The following is a 19684-nucleotide window of genomic DNA, read 5'->3' as shown; positions in this document are numbered from 1 at the left end:
GTTGGGAAGAATTATCCCCTGTTATCTTGTGTCATTGTATAGAAAATTCAAAGAGACAGCTCTTATAGTTTGTTTGTTTGTTTGTTTGTTTTTTAAATGTTGTTTAAAAAAACTTTGAAAATTTCCCCAAAATCTGTGGATAAGTAAAACATTCTAAAGCTTGATGAGCGAATAGTGGCAAATATGTTTTACTATTGTAGGAAGTTTCACCCCCAATAGCTGTAAAATGAGGGAGAAAGGAGCCCCTGAAGCTTCCCCACTTGCACAATTACTATAACAAAAAAGTAATGAAATTTTGTTACTCTCATTATAGTAACAAAGGTTTTACTATCAATACTTTAAAAACACTTTAGAAATGAAATGGCAGCACCCCTTCATTTTATAATGACTTTTGAAACTTTTTTCATTGATTGCATAGGATTGGCATAGTTGACAGATCAGGATTGTACCCAGCTAGAGGAATGGATTGACTTTGGATTCAGTAAACTTAATGCTTGTTCCAGAGAGTACTCTGTTCCAGAGCTTTCTCTTGCCAACATGAGTGGAAGAACTGCATTTGATGGTTTTCCACCTACCTGGGTGTAGATTTACCATCATGAAAATGCTGCCAAATGCCAAAATTGCTCCTATGTTCCAGTAAATACCAGTGAAGCCAAATAATATACCATTTGAATTACCCCTCCAATCTGCATTGGGATATTATTATTATTATTATTATTATTATTATTATTATTATTATTATTATTATATACACAACAAGATTAGTACACAGCAAGCAAGATCACTATGCTGGCTGTTGTATTGTATCACATGTCAGACAGTTCCCAAGTGTCTAGGACTATGTAATGTATCAGCGAATAATGTGTGTAGATCTGAGTAGGGTGGCCTTTTGCAGCTGACAGATGGTAATTTTGTCAGAACCAATGGTTTTTAAGTGCTGGCCAAGTTCTTTAGGCACTGCAGCCAGTGTGCCAATCACCACTGGGACCACCTTTACTGGCTTGTGCCAGAGGTCTTTGCAGTTTTTATTTATTTATTTATTCATTTATTTATTTATTTATTTATACCCTGCTTTATCTCTCTACAAGGAGACTCAAAGTGTCCTATTATAGATGAATCAATTTTGGGATGTTTGACTAGACCCAAACACTATAAACTTGATGCCCTGCTATACATAGGTATATATAGTTGTATACTTTTTACATATTGTGATTAGTTTATCAGTTTTGTACAGCAGCACTAAAAACAAACAGTATGATAAAAATATTTTCAATAAGCCCCAAAAAGCCATAACAGACATGCAATAATTTTTTAAAAGAAAAGAAAAAATAAACATAAAATTGAGGGCTTCTTTTTGCATGCATTTCTGCACAAACAGATTAAAACAGATGGTTTGGGGAAAATAATACTTCATAAAAATTAGCTATTACTAAGTTCTAATACAAAATTAAACTTTATTGTGGTTCTGAACTTGGCAGGAAGTCATTTTTGGCATAAAAGCAAACCTCTGTTTATTGATATTTAAACTTGGCAATGATGGATTTTTAGTGGTGCAGCAGGCCAAAGACGATAGCCCATATATTAATTACCACTGGTGATATAAATAAATGTCATCTATACTAAAGATGATATACACAAAGCAAGAAAGTTAAGTGCAATACCTCCAAAACTAACGACTTAGAAATCCCATTGATTCTGCGGAGAGGATCGGGGTAAATAAAAAACATGCTAAATTGTGATCGCTAATTTCCACATAATTGGTTATGCTGTTTGAGGCTGCTCAGAGATGCAGTCAAATAATGTCAGGATGCTTGTATATTTCTCACTCATTGCTTTGCACTATTACAAAACTATTCTATTTGCTACACCACATTACTACATCTACACTGCTGGGGAGAAAAACCTATGCAGATATTTAACACTTCCACTGAAATTAATGGAACTGTAAAATGCTTACCTTTTGTGGGTTAGGCTAATAAGGAATAAAAAGATTATTCATCATTTCTGGGCAAAAAAGACAATTACAGTACTTATAGTGGAGAAATCTGATTAGGAAGAATAACACCAAGGTTCTAGAATGTCACAGTTTTTTTCCTGGTGTTAAGAAAATAATTCTGTACAGAAGTATAGGTATGAGATTTGTACTAAAATAATTATGTAGAAATCCCCATCTCCCATCATTTTATCCACAGGTGTAGGTTTTTCTGCTAAGTTGATGTAGTTTATTAAAATTCAATAATTTTGCATACATAAATCTATGTAATAGGGGGGTTTTTTTGCATGAAAAAAATACATTTCTCATTCAAAACAACCAGAAAACTAGAATTTTAATGCAAAATCAGTATTTTGTTTCCACAAAAATGCCAATCATTTGAGGGGCTGGGGAGAGGACTCTTGGACATATGGAAGCAGTATTTTCTGGTATAAAATTGTTTTATGAATAAAAATTATTCCAGCAGCACATGTTCTATCCAAAAAATGCAATGTTGTCCAAAATGTGAGTTTATGAAAGCAGTAATTTTTGCACAACCCCTACACACTTCTCACCAAAAATAACAAAAACAGTTTTTCAAACAATCCTATGTGAGCAAATGCCACTAATTATTGTGCAAATGATGTTTCCACTTTAATGATTCCATTTTGGGGGAATTTCAAGATTTATTGCTCAGGGAATGGCATTTTACAATTCTCAACCAGAGAGCTTGACTGCCTTCCCTATCTACAAATCTCAGGATTCCATAGTATTCAGTCATGGCAGTTAAAATAGAATCATAGTGCTATAAATGTTTAGCGTGAAAGAGTACATGGTTATGAACAAGTCTATTTGACAAAATATAGCCTATTTAGGAATTGTCTCAAACTTCCAGGGTGATTTTATGGTAACTTCTGCCAGAAGACATTTATTTCAATAGGATTTGCTATTATCCATAGTTTCCTGTTTCCAGAGTAAGTTCAAGAATGTATCCCTGTGGATATGGGGATTGTACTGCATATTAATGTTTAAAAAAAGAACTTTGGAGGCTGCCATCTGCTAAGACGAAAAAGTTGTAAGTAAACACAAAAAATACATGGACACAATTCTTTGTTTGTATGGGGATTCATTTTTATTAAAAAGAACCTGAGCTTCATGGGTAGAATTACAGTAGTTGTATATGTTTATTGGTTTCTCCATCTATGACTGAACTATATTTCCGAACACAAAACACTCAGTATCTGCCAAGACAAATATTTTTTTACTGGTCTTTTTGTCTTTTTACAGTTGACAAACAATTTCTAAGTTCAACTATCAAGGGAGACTTTGTGTTTCATGTTGTGATCATTGCTAGGCAGCAGAAATTATTCTGAGTTGGTCTTTTCTGTCACAGTCAGGAACAGCAGGCATCAGGCACAGATTGTCTTTGGAAATGATCTGCTTTGGGTATTGAGAGAGAACAGCAATCTGCAGTGCCATGGTGAGATTTTTTTTTTGGCACATATGACTTAGCAGCAGCTTTTCCTTTATCTTCCTATCAAGGGAGTCAGTAGTACTGTATGAAATAGTGTTGTTGCACATTTTTTTAAAAAAAATATATAGTAAAATATTCAAAATGTATGTGGTCATCTTTATTAGGTCAGAGAACTGTCCTGAATGAGACTACAGGTCACTTCATAGGTTGTGTACAGTGAATTCCCCAGAATGTTTCTGTACTATCAGGTCTAGAGACAAATGTAGGCAAAGCATCTCAATAGGAGCCAAATTCAAACTGTCTTACTTTTTGTTGGATTTTATTGCTGCCAAAGGAGTTTCTGTTGCTATGTGACTTCAGTTCAGCTCTAACTTTGATTGATCTTATCATAGGATTTTCTTGGCAAGATTTGTTCTGAGAAGATGTATCATTGCTTTCCTCTTAGGCTGAAAGATTGTGAGTTACTTGAGGTTATTCAAGAGATTTCCACAGGTAAGCAGGGATTGAAACCCTGGCCCCAGTCCACCACTCAAGCCACCACACTGATTCCACCAAAGAAGTTCCCCCCTGTCACAACTGCATTTCATTTACTTTCAATCATAGAGAAAGCCATGTGGGGTTGGTCTAAACTTTCATCTGTATCGATCCTGCTTCATATTCCCTTTCGACAATCCCCACAAACAAGATGCAAATCTATCACTCCAACAGGGTAAACTGTCTAACTCTGCATGAATTTCTTTTAAAACATCTTAGCCTGTGGAAGAAGACAGTGGGCTTCAAAAGCTATTATTCTGTTTTATGTCTTTTTCATGGCTTAATAAGGTATCACCACTAAATTGTATTTTGTATTTTGTATTATAGCTGTCATACAATTACCACAATGCTTTTATTTTTAAAGTAATGAGTAATTTTTTTTTCTTTAGTGAAGATTGTGCTCATGTGCATAAGTGCTTGAGAGCTGTAGAATTTTGTAGAGACACCAACAGTATATTGTGTATGTATCAGGAACTTCTTGTTAGAGAAGCTCAGCATATGTTGCTAGGGTTGGGCTGTGCAGCTTTCAGTCTTGGAAAGGGATGAAATGAAATGAAAATTACAAATCTTTTTCCAACTTCATAATTTATTTTATTCTCCTTGCTTTTTGGAAATAATTATTTCAGTACAGCTAGTCTGATCCTAATCTCTGAATAGATTCAGTAGGAGATAAATTTTGTACTTCATAAGGTAAATCAAACTGCAGGAGTGTGAGCTTCATCTGGAGTGTGGTGGTCAGTTCTGAGCACTTTGTTTTGATAAAACAAGGTGCCCAGGTTATAGGCAATTTGGAGCAGGTTTAGAGAAGGCAACAAGAATGATAGGATGTATGGAGAACAAAACATAAGAGGAAAGGTTGACAAAGATCAGGTTGCTCAGCTTGATGAAAAGAAGACTGAAGGGTGACATGACTGCACTCTTTAAATACCTCAAGGGCTATCACAGAGAGGAGGGGACAAGCCAATCCTCTGCTGTGTCAGAGGTAGAATCGGATCTAGTGGGTTGAAGTTACAAGAAAACAGATTTTGATTGGACATTAGAAGGTACCTTACAAGTCAGAGTGGTTTGTCAATTAAATCAATTGACAAGACTGGTGGTGGGGTCTCTTTCTCTGGGCGTCTCTAAATACAGGACAGCTACCTGCAAGGGATGCTTTAGTCAGAGATCCTGCACTGAGTAGAATAGCTCATGAGGACTTTCCAAGTCTTAGGATTCTGTGAGCATGTTACCTATGAACACATAACAGTCATAGTATGGAGGCAGATGACATTCATTTTATGAAGAAAGCACCATGTGTTAAAATCAAAGAAATGTAATGGATTCCATGGATCTAGTTCAAACTTCTGCCTAAAGTATTATAACATTTTAATATCCAGAATGAGATAAATTTGAGAACTAGGAAAACTTTCTGAGTTTCTGCCTGTCTCTATGTAGCCCAGAGGTAGCAAAAAATGGGCCGGGGGGGGGGGGGGAATGGAAAGAATAAGCAAAAACATTTTTTAATGGTCAAACACATGTTTTTCAAGTTTTCTGATAGCTTGATAAGAAGAATCCTAGACTGATAAGAATCTTCACAATCCAGGTCTTATCACGTGATAAATTTGCAAATAACCTTATAAAACTGTGGTCTTGGAAGTCTTTACAATAGGAAGAAAAATGAAAATTATTGATTATTATCTTTGAGGAAAATTTTATTGAAGAATTACATTCCTAAGAACATCCTAGACAGATAACTTTGGCATGTTTCAAGACTATGGCTAAATTGGTTATGTTCCACCAGTTGTTATACTATACTGGTCTGCTGGAATCCTAATACAACACTCACCCATTACATCATACTGTCTCTGAACACCAATTTCTATACACTTTGAAAATGTCTAGACAATTCTAGATACCATAAAAGCACTGCCTGAATAGTCTGTCTGTCTGTTTATCCTCCTCTCTGTTGTTGTTTCTGACTTTTGGTGGTGCTAGAGCAAACCTATCACTAGGTTTCCTTGGAAAGATTTGTTCAGATAGGGTTGTCTTTCACATTCCCTGAGGCTAAAGGAGTGGAATTTTATCAAGGTCACCTCATGGATTTCTATGGCTATGCAAAGTTGCAGTTCAGTCTTCAAACTGCTTCACACTCTGGCTAACCTACCTACCTACCTAACTTTCTGCCTATAATCTCTCTGTTTTTGGTGACAAACTCTTTCCTTCTTTGCTTATCTGTAACAGCCTAATACTTCTGTTTTGAAATCTTAATCTGTAGCTTAAATTCAAGCATTGATGTAAGCTGTGCATGTGAAAAAGAAGAGAAAAAGAAAACTTATTTGCCTGCCATAATGTACACCCTGATACACCACAGACAAATATTATTGAGGATGGCATGTGAAGCAATCAGTCCATTTGTCTGCAGATAATTATATGACTGCAGCAACAAACCAAATTTAATATTTATTGCACATCAAAAAGTAAAAACAAATCTTTTGAATACATGAACATTCAATGAACATTTATTTGACACTGCAGCATTTTCTAAAATTGTTTTGAATAACTAATATTCTCTGTATGAAATGCATAAAATACATTTCTTTGAGCTGCCTGGATTAATTGTTGTAATAATTTGGGGAAATAAATTATTGTGTAATTTAAAATAAAATTCAAGTGAATGTTATAGAGATTCCAATAATATTTGGTGAATAATTCATTCAAGAGGCCTTTCTTCATCTATTGAATAAATTATTCACAAAGAGATCACAAATAAATTCCCAAAGAAAATTAGTCTATAACCTTTTTGAAAGACTGAAAATCCAATTGACCTCAGTAAAACATTTCTAAAATGGGAAATTAAAAAGAGCCTGTATAATATCCCACTTAGGATAAAGAAGAAAATGGTATGATAAATAATTCAGTATTGATGGCTGAATATCCTCCACTACACCTGAGAACATCAAACTAGCTTATGAAATATAGGAGAGGCTCTGAGATGCACACTGTTTAGCCCTCAACACTTCATTGCCTTTTGCTTACTGCTCTACCTTGATCTATTTGCATTCAGTGAAATGCAGCAGGCTTAATGGGAGCAGAGGGTGCTTCTACACAGGACCCATAACAAAGCTCGAAGTCAGGTGTCTAAAAAACATATATCCCCAATGCATGTAGCAGTACATATTAAGACAGAAACAGCATGTCTAAAAACTCACCAGAAAAAATCTCCAGCTGATCAGGGTATGCCCTTGCAGAGCTGGAATCTTAGATTTCAACATTCAGAACACTCATAGGACAGGGCTAGTGCTGACACATTTTACAAACCTTGAAACACAGCTGGACAGAAGGTAAACAAATACTCCCCTGAGAGGAAAAAACTTGTCTCACACAGGACTGCTTACTTTCCGCCCCTTTTTCTGTTTCCTGTGCCCTGTCTTGGTTTAGTGCTCATCCTGAATTGTCATCACAATACACATCAGTGCATCCCAGGAGACTAGGTAAGAAATAAAAAACATTCCTGAATTCAGGTCAATTCACAATCTACTGATATTTGTGGCCACCATCCCAGCCTGGAACTGATTTGTGAGGCAATTGTGTAAGAGCTCTGCAGAGGAACCAGTCCTCTAATTCCACTTCCGAACTCGGTTTCAGTGGCGGTGCAAAACCACTCAGAGTAATGCATGCTTGGTGGGATCATGCTATGACCCTCCTGGACCAGCGAACAACTATCTCTTCACATGTCCTTCCCTCCTGTACCATTTTGCCAGCAGTTGCAAAAACATTTGAACCGAAACAGGAATATGCATTTGGGTAGCTTTCAGATGCTCTTTGACTACAACCCCATCAGCACTAGACAGAATAACAATTGGTGAGTGAAGGATACACTTTGTCCTTTCTTGATATAGAAAAGATATATACATAAAAAGATATATACATAAAAAACATAAAAGATATATACATAAAACATAAAAGATATATACATAAAAAACAGTAAAAATAGAGAATGGAAAGACACACCATTATTATAAGCAGAAATAGTTTTTATGGGTGATACCTTTTAGAGAGTACATGCATTTGGAAAAAGAAGTGTTCAGAAAGAGGAATAATCATCATCATCATCTTTATTTATATCCTGCCACCATCTGCCCGAAGAGACTCAGGGCCATTCACAAAAGCACTTCATAAAAATGACAATTCATAAAAATGAAGTGTGTTGGGCGAATGCAAATGCATAATCTAGAGTTATGCATTCAACACTGCTATCCCTGTACAGCCACTAGTAGGGAGAATGAAAGTCTGTTGAATTCCATTACCTGTATGGAAGGGGATGGGAATGTCAGGCAGCTGCTTCTTGATTGACATTGAAACAGACTCCTGTCCATTCTAATGGCTTTTTACTGATAAATGGTTTTTGATTTGATCATGCCAGAATTCACTACATAGTAGTCATGGGTCCGGTATCTGTATCATTTGATAAATTCATGTTTCCATTTCGTTCCATTGATTTGGATGGCAGGAAATGGTACACCCCTTTCTGGTATGGGAAAAACAGTAAAATGAAAGAGAAAGTAGGAATAGAAACCGTTTGGTCACCTGCTTTTCGGACCACTGAGCCCTGCCTGTCGGGCCAATGGCCCGGAGGAGAAGAACACCATTGGCCTCACCTGCTGCCTACTTTGCCTCGCCTCACCCACCACCTCTCTGCAGATTGAGAGGAAAACATCACATGTGGTATCTTAAGCCTTGCCGTTACACTCACTACTCTCCTGCAGACAGAGAATTAAACTTCTCATAATTAGTGGAATCTTAAGCCCTGCCTCTAACCTCAGTTCTCTTCTGCAGATGGAGAGTTAAACTACTCAGTATTATTGGAATGTTAAGACCTGCATTTAACCTCACTTTTTTTTTGAAGACCGAGAGGAAAACATCTCAGATTAGTGGAATCTTAGGCCCTGCCTCTAACCTCACTTCTCTTCTGCAGACTATGGGGAAAACATCTCAGGAGTAGTGGAATTTTAAGCCTTCCCTTTATACTCACTTCTCTTCTGCAGACAGATAGTTAAACTTCTCTGATTAGTGGAATTTCAATCTCTGTTTCTAACCTAACTTCTCTTCTGCACACTGAGGGGAAAACATGTCAGGATTAGTGGAATTTTAAGTCCTGTCTTTAACCTCAGTTAACTTCTGCAGACCGAGCAGAAAACATCTCAGAAATAGTGGAATCTTAAGTAACTGTGATGCTTTTAATACAGGTCATAATAAAGGATATAAGTACAAACCATTCCATTGCCAATATTGATGGAAAGGGGAAGGGAATTTGACCCCACTGCCACCAGTTAAAGAAGAAGTGAAATAGTCGGGGTGGGCACTGGTTTGTGTGTGTGGTGAGTGGAGCATCTTTAACATTTGGAAGGAAGGAATGGTGCCCTTTGCCTTGCCCTGCTTCCCCCCTGCTGCTGCTCCTGGTGGAATTAGAGGGCAGGGCCAGCGGGGGAGGGGAGGAAGAGAGGGAATGTTTATAGGGAGATTTTATTTAAAGAAAGAAATAAAATCCCTAAAAATCAGGAGATGGCCCAAACATTATAAAACTTGGTGGGCAAAAAGTGGTAGATGTGCCCTTCATGTGTGGCAATTTTTAACCCTCTAGCCCTAAAATCAAGGAGACGGGGAACCTGGGAAGGACGCCCATGTTGGCCAATGGTCCGAAAATATTTGTATTTTCTGATGGTGGAACGAAAAGCTCATTCAGAAAGGTACCCATTTTCAGGAAAGGCGCTCGAACATGAAAATGGGCCTTATGAATGAAACATACCAAAATGGATAGTGATTTTAAACAAATGCATGAGACTACTACGTAGTGCTACATTGTTTGCAATGATTATATTGGATTGTGGCAAGCTTTTACATGGATCTGGGATTAGATAAAAGAAACCTTAAAGCCAGAAATGAGAAATGGAAATGGAAGGGAAGTCTACCCATTTTTGAGAGTTGTCTAGCATGTTGTGACCTAACTTGGCCTGAGATGCTTCTCGTAGGTTGCATGTATACCAGGCATGGACAAACTTCGGCCCTCAGGGTGTTTTGGACTTCAACTCCCAGAAATCCAAGTCATCTTACCAGCTGTTAGGAATTTTGGCAGTTGAAGTCCAAAACACCTGGAGGGCCAAAGTTCGCCCATGCCTGATTTACACTGTAGAATTAATGTACTTCAACATCATTTTAACTGTCATGGCTCAGTTATATGGAATCCTGAAAGTTGCAGTTTGCTGAGCAACAGGATTCTGGCAGAGAAGGCTAAAAACTATGTAAAGCTACAACTCCCATGATTCCATAGGATTGAGCTATGCTAATTTTTAGTTTAGTGTCAAACTGCATTAATTCTACAATGTAGATGAACCCCTAGTGACCATCCCTAATAAGAAAGCAACTGAGAGAGACAGTCCAAGCTGGGCCAGTAATAAGCAATCCAGTTCAGGAAAATGGGAACAGATGAAGGTTGATGGAGTAAGATCAATGAAGCTTCCAGATACATGGAAGAATAGCATTTTGCTTCCCCCCTCCTTTCCCAGCTTTAATTTCCTAGCACCTGGCTGCCTCACTCTGTAACACAGTGCTGTGCAACATCAAACTAACTTTGCCTATAAAGCATAGCCAGTAAACTGAAAGTTACAAGCACCTGGGACTATGAAATAGATATAAAATGCATGTTTAACATAAGGATCTTATGTTGTCTTCATACGGTAAGAATTACTCTGCTTAACATCAAGCTCTTAAAAATCTCTATTATTTGGAGCCAGTGAGGTGTCCAGTATCCAATTTGTATGCAATGTCTTGGCTTTCATGCAATGATGCTGTTTTACTCCTCATCACATTTTATTTGGCTTGTATCTGCATGCATTTGCAAACATAAGATTATGAATTACATCTCTAATAACTACCCTTTTACCACTCCATTTATATCAGAGACAGATAAATTACCATTTTGGGTACTTTAGGCCTCTACTTCATGTGTTGATTGGCACTTTGCAGATCACTTGCAGTACTCTTAGTTACCCTGGTTACTTATATTTCTTTCCAGCAAGGAGTTCCTGATTTATTGTATTTAATGAGAAGTCACATTAATGTATTAAGACGTCTCACACCTAAAGTGAAGCACTCACTCATTTCTAGTTTAGTCTTTTTTTAAGAAGCGAAAAAACTTTTAAAAATGAAAACATGTAGATTCTACCTGTTTACAACTGCCTGAGGCACTTAACACTTTAGCTGTATTGAGTGCATCTGTATCATGCAAAATTGACATATGGAATTTATGTATTTTACTTTTCTACAACCACTATATCAAATACATACATTTACTTGAATTTATTTCAAGGGTTTCTATCCCATTTCATGCATTTTAGATGTTCATGTTTTAAAATAGGTAACAAGTTTTGTTCAAGTTTGATTTCTTGATAACGTGTGTAACTCCTGCAAATGTACAAATGTCTGAGGCAAATGTTTAAGCCATGTGAAAATGCCAATTCCATCCAGATTTCTAAACCAAATTATATTTTCCCCAATGTGCAATTAAAGTTCAGCCTATTTTTGTTGTTGCTGTTGTTACTGCTGCTGTTGCTATTGCTGCTGTTGTTTAGCATTTGTGATTACTACTCATGTTTCAAGTCGTTTCTGGTTGTAAGAGAATCAGCCGTCTACAAAGACATTGCCCAGGGGACTCTCTGAGGTGTCAGAATCCTGTGGGGAGGCTTCTCTCATGTCATGAATAAGCATGTCCAGTGTGGAATACATATCACCATGTTAAAACAGTGGATGTGGCTCTTAATGAGACATGCCGCATTATCACACAATGTCCACCATTGGAGAAATTATACTGTTTAGCTAGCATTGCACCACCTGACACCAACTTTGTGTTTTCAAATGCATTATAACTTATACCCTTGGTTTGCTCCTGACATAATAAAAACAAACACATAAATAATGACTATTCAAAAAAGTGTTCTGCGGAATTTTGCAATCGACAGAGCTGGTGATTCAGTTGAAACCTTGATTTCACTATGAATTGGTGAGATGGAAAGTGCCACTGATACAACTAGCCACATATGCCAATCCAGTGCTATGAAGCCTGTAATTCAGATCAATGGACAATAAAACAAGGTGGATGATGGCTACAAGATAGATTGTACAACAAACACAAGTCACAGTTGGTAAAGAAGCTTGGGACCTCATCCCATGAGGGGGGGAAATCAGGAGAATCATCTTCTTACCATACTGTTTCATTCCATTTCACTTATAAGGAAAATGGATAATATGTTCACCCCATCACATGTGATGTAATTTTGTCCATTTTGACAGTAATCCTCTATTTTTTCAGGTATCACATGTGTGAGTGTAGTCCCCACCCATACCACTTCCCTTTTTTTAATTCAAAAAGGAGAAACCTCGGAATTGTAGAAGTCCAAAATTTAGGTCTAAAAAAGGGGGAAATATAGAAAGAGCAAAGTGGTGATATATCAAAATTGTACTCTTCCTAATGAATAAATTACAGTAGAGTTCTGGTTATCCGACTTAAACTGGTGGGCCGAATGTCAGATAACTGGAACTGTCAGATAATTGGGAGGTCTGGTTTAGAGAAGCCCCGGTGCGTGCTTGCTGCTTAGCAACATGCACTGGGCCTTCTGCAAAGTGCTGGGCAGTTGGTGAAGGGAGGAGGCTCCTCCCCTTGCCAAGCACCCTGTTTAGAGAAGCCCCGGTGCATGATTGCTGCTTAGTAACATGCACCAAGGCCTCTCTAAAGTGCCAGGCACTGGGTGCTTGCCGGGAGGAAAAGTCTGCACCAGCCGCGTCTCGTCCCTCCAGCAAGCACCGTGGACCATGCGGCCTAGCCTGGCACTTTGGATAACACAGAGCATCAGATAACCAGAAGTTGGATAACCGGAACTCTACTGTAATTTTAAAAATTACCATAAAACAATCATGCAAGAGGATTACTTGTGATAAAAAGAGCATTGGTGCTCATTTGGAGACCACCTACAGGAATGCCCACTCTTCAATGTCACTAAAGCAATTTAACATATGTGATTCTGACAGATCCAGTCACATGTTAAATTGAGCACCTTCACCGTTTCCACGTGAATTGGGAGCTCTTAAGATGATTGCTTCACAATTCCATACCCCTCCGCTTCGAAACACTTTTGAAATAGTTTACAGATGGAGTCCCATGGGTGACTGGCAGAAGTAGTTTTGCATCATATGATGGGCTTTGTTGGACTCCATCTGTAAACTGTTTTTAAAGTGAGTAGATAAAGGGGGGCTGCATTTGATTAGGTCCTTACTCCAATATGCTGATGACAACGTAGTCTGTGCGCATTCAGAAGAAGACCTACAAGCCACTCTAAACACCTTCGCAGAAGCATACGAGAAGCTCGGCCTCTCACTGAACATCGAGAAAACCAAAGTGCTCTTCCAACAGGCACCAGCTAATCCCTCTGCAAAGCCAGGAATACAGCTTAACGGTGTAACATTAGAAAATGTTGACCACTTCCGCTACCTTGGCAGCCACCTCTCCACAAAAGTCAACATCGACACTGAAATACAACACCGCCTGAGCTCTGCGAGTGCAGCATTTTTCCGTATGAAGCAGAGAGTGCTTGATGACCAGGACATCCGTAGAGATACCAAGGTGCTTGTTTATAAAGCCATTGTCCTCCCAACCCTGCTCTACGCCTGCGAAACGTGGACTGTCTACAGACGTCACACCAAACTCCTGGAGCGTTTCCATCAGCGTTGCCTCAGGAAAATCCTGCAAATCTCTTGGGAAGACAGGCGGACAAATGTCAGCATGCTTGAGGAAGCAAAGACCACCAGCATTGAAGCGATGCTCCTACGCCATCAACTCTGCTGGACTGGCCACGTTGTCCGAATGCCTGATCACCGTCTCCCAAAGCAGCTCCTCTACTCCGAACTCAAGAATGGGAAACGGAATGTTGGTGGGCAGGAAAAGAGATTTAAAGATGGGCTCAAAGCCAACCTTAAAAACTGTGGCATAGACACTGAGAACTGGGAAGCCCTGGCCCTTGAGTGCTCTAACTGGAGGTCAGCTGTAACCAGCAGTGCTGCGGAGTTCGAAGAGGCACGAACGGAGGGCTTAAGGGAGAAACGTGCCAAGAGGAACGAGCGTCAAGCCAACCCCGACCGGGACCACCTTCCACCTGGAAACCGATGTCCTCACTGCGGGAGAATATGCGGGTCAAGAATCGGTCTCTTCAGCCACCTAAGAACACATACCCAAGATACCAAGGTTGGAAGACTATCATCCTCGAACGACGAGGGATCGCCTAAGTAAAGTGGTTGTGTCTATTATGCAGCAGTAAAATCCACATAAAGATCTTACTCTGCCTCCACTATTCTATCCTCTCCATACCATTCTAGTACAACTGTTCTAAATGGTGTAATCTCTATTGAAATCTGATTTAGACAGGCCAGGATCAAAAACCTTTGTTCCCTTTATTCCCTGCTGTACTACATGTTCAGTCAGAACTTGATACCTCTCTTTCACATCTCCCAAATCTTATTTTCCTCCTTGTCCTCTGTTTGGCTGGAAGTTTTATTTGTTTAGCAGCAGTGGCATTGGGAGAAGGATGAAAAATGGCTGAGGAATACAGACTTGTTGTTATCAGATTGTAGCAGTGTATCTGCAATAAACAATACAGGATTGTAGGTAGACATAAACACTGTAGCTGTGTGTGCCTACATGCAACAGACAAAATCAACAGTAGCTGCCTCTGGAGTCCCTTACTGAACAGGATGGATGATATTCCTAGAGCAGAGTTTTCCCTGGGTCTCTGGTCTGATTCTGTATTTATCTTCCAGCAAAAAGTCTGCAGAGATTGACTACTGAATCATGCTGGAGGCCTAGAGAGAACACTTCTCTAGGCATTGCTAGGTCCTTCAGAGTGATTCTATGGTATTCAAATCTCTTTGTGTATAAATGAAACTGCTTTCAATGAATTTGCATAATAAGCAAGTCCACTGTAATTCAGGCTACATATAGAAATCCTTCAATGTGTGTACTCACACTCCTTCTCAACCAGTTGTGGAATTTCCAGATGATGCTCCAATTCCTTTCAAGTAAATATAGCTGGTTTTTGTAAAAAAAACAAAAAACTGTCTTCTCTTCCTGTCATTCATGCATAACCTAAATAGGACATTAGGATTTCATAGATTCATAGAATTGGAAGAGACCACAAGGGCTGTCTAATCCAACCCCCTGGCATGCAAGAACACAGAATTTAAATTTATCATTGTATTTTCACTTACATCATTGCTATTATTATGTCTCATCAGAAGGACAATCTCATGGCGAAGTTGCAGCCGTCCTTATCATCAATGTGTGAACGACCAGCTTCCTTTCTGCCAACAGGCCATTCCAAACATATAAACTGACAAGCTCTGCAAGTTTTCCAGTAAATCACTCTACTCCATTTTTAGAATTTAGTATCACTGGAACTCCCTAAGAGGGAAGGTGAAGGAGGGCAAGCTGCCAAGCCTTTCCAGAGAATTTAGAATCAATATCCCTTTATAGCAGAGACTGTTCTTTTTCTTTTAATCCACTCTCCCTTAAGGATTAAGCACCAAAAACAGGGACTTTTTCATTGTGTGATGACTCATTAGGTGGCAAATTTTATAATGCCACTGTACAAAAACCAGATACTAGACAAGCCTGGCTCTGAATGGGGTGTGTGGGGGCACTGCAAGAAAACCATGTTGTCAAAGCAAAATGCCAGATTGCTACTTTGTATTTTCAGCAAAATTGCTATCATGCTTGGCTTCTTGTATTGTAGCTTCTGAACCTGGGCAGAGGGAGGTGGGTAGAGCATTTGTGTGATTCATCTTGTGGGGGATGAACACAAATAGGGATTACAATTTGCTCTAGCTCAAGGATGAATGCCACATTTCTTTTTGAATGCCACAATGACTACAATGTTAACGAGATGCAGTATCTTTTTTTAAGCACATCTGAGAGAGAGAGAGCTTGTAAAAGGGCTGCTTTGAGATTTGTTTTTATCTGCTATTTTAAGTGAATTAATCTGATTCAGGGTGTTACAGAATCATGGGAGTTGAAATTTTACAAGGTTTTTAACATTAAACCACGGTAATTAAAAGTGGTGCCAAACTGCATTAATTTAACAGTGTAGAGAGAGCCTTATACTTCCCAGACTATTTTTTGATTGGATCACAGTTATCCTTTCTTTTTTTGCACAGTTCTGAATTTTGCAACTGAGAAGCTAAAATATATGTTAATTCTCAAAATAATTAAGTTAAACACACAAAAAGTTTACTTTGTGGGGAAATACATAAACTCAATCACTGTTCAGGTGTGCTAAATTGGTAGACTGTTGCTGAAATAGCATGGAACAAAATTAAGACTATTTGCAAAACTTTCCTGGATTGAAATATAGTTAAACATATTTCATTTAAAAATATTTGTTAGCCACCTTTTAGTGAAACTTTCTCAAGCTGGTGTATATAGCCAGTTAGTTACCGAGCACAATTCAAAGTGCTGGCTTTGGCCTATAAAGCCCTAAATGGCCCCAGTCCAATCTACCTATCCAAAGGCATCTCCCTTTGTGAACCACCATGGAGATTAAGATCTTCATGCGATTGGAGGGGACGAGAGAGAGGGCCTCCTCATTGATTGCCCCTCGGCTATGGAACTCCCTCCCTAATGAGATTAGATCAGCCTCCTTCCACCTGTTTTTTAGAAAGATGGTAAAAACTTGGCTGTGGGACCAAGCCTTTGAAACAGTGCAATAAGTCAACAACAGGAAACTTCACCCTGCTGACTGGATTTGTATGGCTAACCTGAGATAGTTTTATACAATTGATTTTAAAGTGGAGATAACTGATTTTAGTTCTTATGTATTTATAGTTTATTTATGTTCTGGCACAGAATGTTTGCCGTATATATGTTGTGCTCCACTTTGTGTCCCCTTTGGGGTGAGAAGGACAGAATATAAATGTTTGAAAAATAGAAAGAAAGAAAAGAAAAGAAAAGAAAAGAAAAGAAGGAAAGAAAGAAAGAAAGAAAGAAAGAAAGAAAGAAAGAAAGAAAGAAAGAAAGAAAGAGAAATATAATGCAAGTTTTAAACCACACACATGCACAGGCCAACCATAGGGACAATCCTGAAAAAAACAAAACAATGATACTATGAAAATTGGCCATTGAAACCAGATAGTACCACATCTTCTACCACAGAGTTCTATTTCTCAGTTCACCATGATGAGATGTGACTCCCTGGTCTTTCAAAGGAACCACTGAAGCACAAGTCCTGGCAAATTTTGTCAGTTTTGAATATTGTTTCAGAGTTGCACAAGTCTCTGTGGTCCAAAAGAGAGAAAAAAAGGCTTAACCAAAGAAAAAGTGATGGGGAGAATTCTAGCAGAGGCATAAGCACACTTCTTTGGGAGTCAATGTTGACATTATATACACACCTATCTCCAGCAAAAAGGTTTTCTTTTATTTCTTTATTTATTTGAGACACTGCTAGCCATCCACTACTATTTTATTTATTTTCCTTACAAAGATTTCCAGGATATTCTCAAAGAAAAATAGTGGATGTCACACACACATACAATAGTCATTTCTTTCATCCTACTGACTTTATCCCAATGACACTTTGCTTCTTGATAGTAATTCTGAGGTGATTCTGCCATTAGGGGATGGGAAAAATCCTGTGAACTGCTCCTATGAACCTCCAGTGAACTCCTTGCAATGAGCTTCAAGTGACAATATTTAAAATCAGGACATTTCTGTTGAATAAAGCACAAGCAAAGCTTTGAGTTATTTGCCACCAAGGGAAAACAACACTGATCTTTCACAGAGTAGAGAAGCGCACTGACACCAGCTCATATTTTCCTCACAAAATTCTATAATGTGCAAACCCATTTAAACCCCAAATCAATTCTGTTTTGACCCCAGTAGATGTCTTAGCATGACATTCACATTCAACTCTACAGGTTTGGTAATAGAATACAGATTTATGGACTTCTTTTCTGAAGTGCAGATGATTAATCGGAATTCAGTGTCCATCTGACTGTTTTACAGCAAGTTAGATATCAAAGTTCCTTAATTCTGAAAGTTAGAAGAGTTGTACCTTCACTGATTGCATGATCAATATTCTGCTTCAGTTGATACATCACTTACAGGTTATTGTACCCTCTGACTGAATTTTACAACTTATCACCTGATATGAGCTGTTTTTTCTATTGCAGACATAATGGTAAAAAAGAAGAAACCTTCTTCAGGTGTTAATGAAATGTCCAGCCTCTTCAGAAAGGAAGGAAACCTCCCTCTTTCTATTACTCACATATCTCTTATTCCACAGCTTTTCTGGCTGCTACATTTCCTTGTATGCAATAGGAATCTTAAATGGACTTAGTTCACAATACCCTCCTCTGGATTTTAATTCAGAGCCCTTCCAGACAGCCTCATAATGTGGGACAAAGAAGTGGATTTTTAAAATGTAGCATATGAAGGCAAGTCCAAACTAGGAGCTATTGGTCCTGGCAAATAGTCCCTCAGCATCTTGTCAAAATTGTTAGTAGCAGATTTTAGAAATCCACAAGATGGACATTCGCTGGAAGTTTTCTTTTTCTTTTTCCTTTTAATTGACACTCCGAGATGTGCTGGACCTCTTAAGTGCTGACGCAGATATACTAGTGTATAGACATAAGCATATTTCTCATCATTATCTCTCCTCACTCTCCTGATGCCTTTACAATTGCCCTCTTGAACCCCGCTTCCCTTTGGGTCACTTCCTTGCCATGCTGGTGCCCACTATGTAAATTCAAGTTCTGTTTAACTACATAAATATGAGAACAAAGGAATGGTTGCAGACAGTTCTCGTGAGAATTATTTTCCATTTGTGCTTCCATTTAGCCACTTGTGTGTCCATGGCTCCATCTATTTACAGCCCTCATCAGCTGTTTCGGGATTTTAAAATGCGTTCATGCACTGGAACAGTCCACACCAGCATATTGCAATGAAGTCCCGTGCTTTTCTTAAATGTAGGGATATACAGTGATGCAAATATGCACATTTTTGGCCAATCTCTGATTTTAAGAGTACCCTTTTAACCCATGTTCATTATCTATGTTTTTCAGCCCCTGATGCAATTCAGCACACATTTTTGGCATTATCTATCCCCCCTCCGCCCCCCAATACTGGTTTCACTCTTAGAAGGGCCCTTAGTCACAGAGATCTGGGAAAGCTGCACATCTTCAGAAATATATTACTGTTAAATGAGAAAGATAAAGATAAGAGGACGAATGTCTATTTGTTTGTTTGTTCATTAATTTGTTCATCTAATGATTTAACCATTTAATCTTTTTATACCTTTAGAAATGAATGGCACTTTAATAAATTATTTAACTGTGCATTTTTGTTTTTTATCATTAGGTTCTTAACTCTTGTTTTAACCTTGATGTAAGCCACCTTTGGTTCCATGCTGAGAGAAAGACAAGATATCAATTAATGAAATAAAATCATAGTAATTTGAATATCAGGAGCCCCTGGTGACACAGCGGGATAAACCGCTGAGAAGCTGAACTTGCTGACCAAAAGGTTGGTGGTTCAAATCTAGGAAGTGGGGTGAGCTTCCGCTGTTAGTCCCAGCTTCTGCCAACCTAACAGTTCGAAATGATGCAAATGTGAGTAAATCAATGGGTACCGC

This window comes from Anolis carolinensis, chromosome 3 (assembly GCF_035594765.1).
Source record: "Anolis carolinensis isolate JA03-04 chromosome 3, rAnoCar3.1.pri, whole genome shotgun sequence".
In the NCBI taxonomy this organism is placed as follows: Eukaryota; Metazoa; Chordata; class Lepidosauria; order Squamata; family Dactyloidae; genus Anolis; species Anolis carolinensis.
This window is presented reverse-complemented; position numbering follows the sequence as displayed.